Genomic DNA, 7,541 nt, shown 5'->3' with positions numbered 1-7,541 from the left:
GTATTGGATTTCTTAGTAAACCTGTGCCTCTGGGAACGTGTTCTGTAAAGGTGCCTTTTATTTTAGCAATTTTTTCTCCATTGTTTTGCAATTCTATTGAGCAGCATTGTCTGAAGACAGAGGAAGCTGTGTGATAGTACTGCTGATCTGCATGTTCTACAAGGTTTTTTAAAGTATTTTGAGATAGCACTAACTATAGTGCTTTTACTGATGGAAATTCTGTCAATCAGGGAGAAAGAGATCAAATTTGAAATGGTTCAAAAGTAAAGTTTTGCAGCTATCCTGATGCATGACAGTTTTATGACTTATTTATCGAATCAAACATCAAAAATCGAATGGTTTGTTTTGGAAGGGACCTTAAAGCTCATCCGGTTCCACCCCCTGCCATGGGCAGGGACACCTTCCACTAGACCAGCTTGCTCCAAGCCCCGTCCAACCTGACGTCGATCACTTCCAGGGGTGGGGCAGCCACAGCTCTGGGCATCCTGTGCCAGGGCCTCACCACCCTCACAGCCAAGGTTTTCCTCTGTGTATCTAATGTAAATTTCTCCTCTTTTAGCTAAAAGCCATTCTCCCTTGTCCTGTTACTACAGTTCCAGATGCAGAGCCCCTCTCCAGCTTTCCTATAGCGCCTTCAGATGCTGGAAGGCCCTGCAACATCTCCACACAATCTTCTCCAGGCCACAACTTTCTCATCCTGTCTCCATAGGGGAAGTGCTTCAGTCCCATTAATAACTTCATGTCCTTCTTATGTTGGGGGTGGGTGGGAAATTACAGTACTTTTATGTACTTTGCAGTTGCAGTGAGAAAGGCCCCCAGCAACAGCAAATTGAATGATTCTAAAGACTATGAGTTCTTAGTGCTCTAACATAGTCAAAACAATAAGGTCAAATTTGGAAAAAACTCCACCTTTTCTAAGTATTATCTTTTCTTTCCACTAGGATTTGTATATGCTTTCTGACATGCTTTCATGTTATTGCAGTTGTCTCAATAGTAAAAAGTGTTTTAGCTAATAGCTTTCTCTGTTCCTCTGAATATATGAAAATAGCTCCCAAATCTTGGTTAATGCTATAAAAAAAAGACATTTTAAAATTAGAAGTCATATGGAAAATTGGCTCTTTTAAAAGATGATCTCAATTACAATTTTAATAAAATAAATTTAAAAATCTTTCCCATCTTGGAGTTCTGTGAGTTCCCCTGTTAAACACAGCAACGTGGTGGTCACGACCTCAGAGATTATGAGCCCTGTGTCACTAAAGTCAGGTTGGATGACCCAGGCTTACAAGTGCAATCAGAGAAGGAAAATTGATATCCGGTGCCATAGAATTGGCCAAAAGAGCCGAAGACTGCTTTCTGACTCTGTAAATGAGGCCTTTCCAACCAATGTGCTGAGACAAATTGAAGGAGGGAAGTGCAGTAAAACTGTCCTTAAGTTACTAAGTGTCTACTGGAGCTCAGCTGAGACACATGCTTGTGATAAGTGTTGCTAATAAGCTGGCTCAATCTTTTGGTATTGCACTGCCTTTCATAGAGATATTTAGCTTGTCTGTGATAAATCAGGACCTCCTGATTTATTACAATTTGATTTGTCCTTCTGGTAAGGAATCCCTTGATTTTTTGACACATCAGTGTGTCACCTGTAAGAATTAGTCTGAATATTGATGATTTGGTAGAATGCTGAAAACTAAAAGAAGGGAGGTTAAGATTAGATGTTGGGGAAAATTCTTGTCTCTGTGTGTGGTAAAACGCTGACACAGTCTGCCCAGAGAAGCTGTGGCTGCCCCATCCCTGGAAGTGTTCAAGGCCAGGTTGGACATGGCTTGGAGCAAGCTGATCTAGTGGAAGGTGTCCCTGCCCATGGCAGGGGGTGGAATGAGATGGTCTGTAAGGTCCCTTCCAACACAAATCATTCCGGGATTCTGACTGGTTTCTGATGTGGAGGAGCAAAGGCATAGCAGGCTGCAATGATAGGTGCCCCTTTAACAGGAGAGATTTCTGTGGAAGAAAACCATTTACTGAAACTATAGTGTTTCCCATCTGATTTCTAGGGGTGCACAGAAAGAATGCAACTGAAGTGTAATGCAGTCATACAATTTTGCTAGAGCAGGTCTGAGACTGATACAAATGTGTCTGCAAATGAAACAATCACTGAAGATAAACTTTGATTCTGTGTTGTTGAACAGATTCTGGAGACAGGGAATTACAGTTTTAAAATATTCTGTCAATTTCAGGGCAGTGTGTATTTCCAAGGTGTATGTGAGGTATTTACCTTGGTTTGATCTGGCATTTTGGCACATTCTATGTAATGAAGGAATTGGTCTGGTAAAATTAATGTAAGTGTTGCTGCTCAGATATAATTTTAGTAAAAGTGCATTTCCATAACTGCTCAGGCTATCATGCTCTGCGAAAGCAATGCTTGTTTTAATACACAAAATCTAATTCCTTTTCCCATGCACAGAATTCCTACTAGAAACCACTATTGATACTGGCCTCTGTCAAGCATGTATCATTTTGTCTCCTGTAGTGTTATTTCTGTCACTGTCTTCAGAAATCCTGTATCCACTTGCTTGGGTGCCAAGGTTGTGCTGTAAAGAAGTGGAGGAGCAGAACCACTTAAGGATTCTAGGTGCAGCTATTCTGTCTTCCACACTCGCTTTTTGTGCAACAGTGCAAATCTCAGAGTGGCCAGAAACATCCCAGTTACTCTTAACCAGAGGAAAATAAATCTCTTTATTTATCTGTTTCAAGAAACAGCCAATAACCTAGAATAAAAATAGGTGTTATCCCAAAGAAGCGTAACATTCAGTCATTTCCAGACCTGTAATGATCCCTAGTTTCCTTAAGGAAAACAGTTCCAACAAGGAATAGGAATCTCCCCAGCATTTTGCCTAAATGTAATTAGTGAGACATCAGCAAAAAAAATTAAGTTGGAAGTTTTAAACATATCTACAGCAGTTTCAAAAGATGTTCATGTTCTTTGTAAGTTTTCTTTACTTTGAAAAATAACTCTGTTAATCAAACAGAATTTAATGTGCATGTTCTATAACACAGTAACTGTTCGTTTTGTTATTGCCATATTGTGCACTGTTTCTAATAATTTATTTTCCTGCAGCAAGCTTGCTTTTTTCTTAAAACTGTGCCTGTGGGTCTTCTGTTTTAGCTGGCAAGAGTTACCCCTGGAAGTGTCCTTGCAGGCAATGAGGGTACTAGTGCAGTTTGTTCAGGGAGATTGAGAAGCAGCAGTGACAGAGCAGATGTCCCTGCAATCCCCTGTTCCTCTGTTTTGTAGTGTCCCAAAGTTAAATATATCAGTGAGTAAACTGGCCATGTGACTGCTCATGTGATCTTAGAGTAAAGGATACTCTTGTGTTGCATAAGGTTTCCAATGCCCCCCATGCATGTTAGCTGGCATAAATACTCTAGGGATAAATTTGTTTTCTAGTTGTAGAACTTGGGGTGCAGAATAGATGATGGCTGCTACCGTCCCCCAAGGCCACCCAAGCAATCTACAGACCTTCCTCATGGCCACAGGCTCCAAAGAGCAACACTATAATAAAGAGATGTTTTTCAAAAATAGTTATTTTATACAGGCGCCTACACGGGTGCCTTCTTGCTACTGGCACATGGAGTCCCAGCTGGGGCCCAGGCTTCCCTTGCAGCACCCAAGAGAGGGGCCTGTGGCAGCTTCACCTTTATTGAAAGGTACTGCAAAACACTGATTTAAATTTAAAAATTGAGATCCCTGTGAAAGCCAATGCTGGAGGCAGCTCAGCACACTTGCCAATAGTTTCAGGTGTCTCATGGCATCTTGCACTGAGGGTACTGCTGAGTCTCTCATCATCTGTGGCAGTCTACAGTTGGAGCTGGGACCACACACGCCACTGTTAAAGTGAAAATTCAGCTTCTGTCACCTCTTCAGCTAGTAAATGTCTGAGGATCTGGGCAAAGGAGTGTCTTTCCTTGCTCCTGGAAGAACCTCTAGGAGATCACCAAGAGAATACTGTTTGCACAGCCCCTGAACCTCAGGGTGATTTCTTAGCAAGTAGATTCTGGCAGCCAAGAGTCTTCAGCATCTATTGTCACCACGACGCAGAGATTGAGGGGCAGAACTTATCAGGACCTTGGGTTTTTTTGTTCTGTCTTACCCCCCAGAGCAGTGCTTCAGTCTTCATAGCTGTTTCCTAGTGAAGCATTTCCTGGAAGCTCCTGGTGTACACAGACATTTCTGTACAGTAAGCGCTTGCTGTCTTGGTGAAGGAAAGATACTTGGGAACTACTGAAATGGGTTTGAGTCATTAGGGAAGTGGGAGAGAGATGGGGAGATATGTGAGAGAGGTCAAGGGCACCATTTCATTGGTAGTGTGATGCTGGAAGCTGTTGTGAATTCTACATCAGAACTAAGCCCAAATGGAGTCCTGGTCTTCTCCATCTCCACCTGCAGTGGTGTCAGGCTGAGCAGGCTTGGGCCAGAGGGCTTTGTGCTGCTGACTGAAGGGAAATCTCACACAAAGCATGGAGGAGAGGGGGCTGCAAGGAGGCTGATGGTGCTGGAGAGTTTGGACCTGTGCCCATCCCAGCAGATCCACCATCACACAGGCAGCTAGTTAAAGGCACACTTGACCTCCTTCCTGAGCTGGGGTACTTAAAAAGTTAAAGGCAAATCATCTGGTTTATTAGGTCAGAGGCCATTTCAAAGACAGCAGCACAGTTATGCTACATGTTGTACATATCCTGGAAAGAGTATTCAGGGAGAAGTAGGATCTATATGGGCACATCCTTACTGGTGAGCACAATCCTGCCAAAGAACAGCCTTGGGTATCTGCCTGCAGAGATCAAGCTTAACAGGATTCAAGCCTTAACTCTTAATTTATAGTGTTGAACAGCTCTTAAGAAGAGGGCGGGATTTGTAGGAGGTACAGTAGGAAGCGGACTATGCTATGACATGCATTTCCCCACCAGGGAGTGAGGCTTGCTGGCTTTGCTTTGGTGTGAGTCTACTCTAGGAATAAGCAGGAGTATCACGGTTTGGCCTGAATTCCTCCCTGGAGGAAAGAGACAGATGATATCATTGTTGGCGTTGTTTGGACATCATGAATGTACGAAGTCAAATGAGAAAAATATGGGTTTAATTCCCTTTTTAATAAAAAAAGTAATGGAAAGCTATGTATGCCAGGAACCACACTGATAGAAGTCTTTATACCCTGGAGAACTCACTCTGCCCAGTGAATAAGCACTTGTAAGTCATCTTTTGGTTAATTTTTTTTTTGTGTGTATGTATATATATAAAATATACAAAGCCAAATGAAGTCACTTCTTTGTCTTGTGGATGTCAACATTGCTGAGCAATGCTTTAAGAAGAAACATGCCCAGAGTGAAGGGCACACAGCTTATTCCTGGAAGACTTTGTCCCCACAGCTCCTCCTGAAACCCTGTACCCTAATGTCCAAGCACACAACCGTTTAATTAGCAAAAGACCTGAGCCTAAACACGTGCTAAGTATTAGATAGTTTCTACTTCACTCTGGAAAGATTAGGTGGAAGTGTGCAATTGAGCATTACCTTTGAGACATTGCAAGTTCATAGTACAAAACTACAGTGTCCAAACCAGTGTCATGCATAAGGCAGGAGCTGCAGAGATGGCAGAAAGCTTGCCAGGTGAGAAGAGTTGTCTTCCTTTAGCTGCTCTTACAAACCTTAATCCCACAAGTATTTCATTGTTGCAAAAGATGTGTTTATTGAGAAACCTGTGGCTTTGGTGTGGGTTTTGGCATAGATAAAGGCACCCTTCTGTGTGATTGTAAAAGCTGGGTTTGAAAGTACTTGTGATACATATAATTTAACATCAGGTGTTCCTGTATTTTCCAGACTGTTTCACATTCTTACTCTAGCAACAGGGATAATGGAGCAGATTCACAAGTCTAATCCTGATTCTTTGCACCCTTCAGGCAGGACAATACAGCTAGAACCTGGATGCAGCTTCCCCTCTGAGAGTGCAACATTCCTCCTGGGAAACTTGAAGGAAAAAAAGTGCTGAAAATGCAGACAGAGCCATTTTCTCTCCTATTTGCTTCTCCAAGTTATGCATAAGCATAAGCTCCTGAACACCTTTCTGGTGTGGTCCTTCAAGTCTCACCCATCTTCTTTTCTTCCAGAACTGACTGATACGCAAAGAGCTACAAGGAGGACAGGTCTTTTTCCAGGTCTAGGTGCTATTTTTCTGTGCCTGCCTGGCCCATAGTTTTGTGCCCAACTTTCTGCCTTCTAAGATCATGTGTTTTGAAGGTCAGTGTTCTTAGCTGCCTGTGTTTTACATTTTCTGTCTGGAGGTGTATTAAAAGGCTGTGAGTTTTAGAAATTGTTTAGCACTACCCATCTCTGTGGAAAGGAACTTGAAAGTGATGTCAATCTGGGCATGCATAGTCAAAGGCAGGAAAAAGCACACATTTTGAAAATCTCCATTTTCTCTGAATAGAGCACTGGGGCTGTCCTTGTTTAGCTACCTTGGTATCTCATTTCATTCCCCAGGTGGCTTTCTGTAAATACTTTGAATTTTAAATTTTTCTAAACAATTTCAAAATTTGCCTTTTTGATATATCCACTCATTTTAACGGTGCATTGGAGATTAGAAAAATTAGACTATACCATGTTTCTGCTATTAAATAGTACATGTGCTGTTATTTTTTCCTATTTTACGCCTTTTCATTTCCCTTTCCCAAATTCAGGCCAACAGTCCTCCATTTCGTTTGTCTACAAAGTAACCTTCTCTTCTCAATTTCAGTTTTCGTGTTGTCTTGGTTTGAAACAAATTGGAAGATACATCCTCTGATAAAAGGCAGGTTTCAGCTACCCCTCCCTCACCAGGTTCAGAAAGAAATTCCTTGGAGGAAAGTGAAAAAAACCTATTTATTTAACAAGCAAAGTGCATGCAGGCACGAAAAAAGAATAATGTTAAAACCTCTCACTGGGGAGAAGACCTGGGAAGATTTTCAAAGTTCTATAGGTCTGTCTCTCTCTCTCTCTGGAGCTGGGGTTCAGCGTGGCCGGGGTGTAAGGCCTCCCATTGATGTTCTGGTGTTGCTGAACAGTCCAGAAGAGAAGAAGCCAAAGTCCCAGGAAACTCTGTGCTTTAGCTAACGAACAAGAAGCTAGCAAAAAAGCAAGAGAATGCCACTCTCTTCCCTGCTGCAGAGAGCGGAGAGCTGGGAAAAAGCAGAAAGGTGCTTTCCTTGGCTCCATAGCAACCGGAACGCAGGGGAGTGTATGTGTCCTTCAACACAAAAACGCTCTGAAGAATTTGCCTGGCTTCTCTCTGTCCTCTCGTGAGAAACAGCTTAAAGACACAGGAAGGCACAGGATTCATGTCTGGCATAGGGCAAACGATGGGGAATACAGTATCATACAGTCACCCCAGGGCATGTATTGATCAGTCATTGCTTCTAATCTTTACAAGACTTTTTTCTATTGTGACCAGGATATATTTGCAAAATGTGTTGGGTTAGGTTTACTGTTTAAATAAACAAACCCATAAGTTTTCTCACCTAG

The sequence above is a fragment of the Corvus moneduloides genome, chromosome 2, assembly GCF_009650955.1.
Source record: "Corvus moneduloides isolate bCorMon1 chromosome 2, bCorMon1.pri, whole genome shotgun sequence".
Lineage (NCBI taxonomy): Eukaryota > Metazoa > Chordata > Aves > Passeriformes > Corvidae > Corvus > Corvus moneduloides.
Note: the sequence above shows the minus strand (reverse complement) of the source record.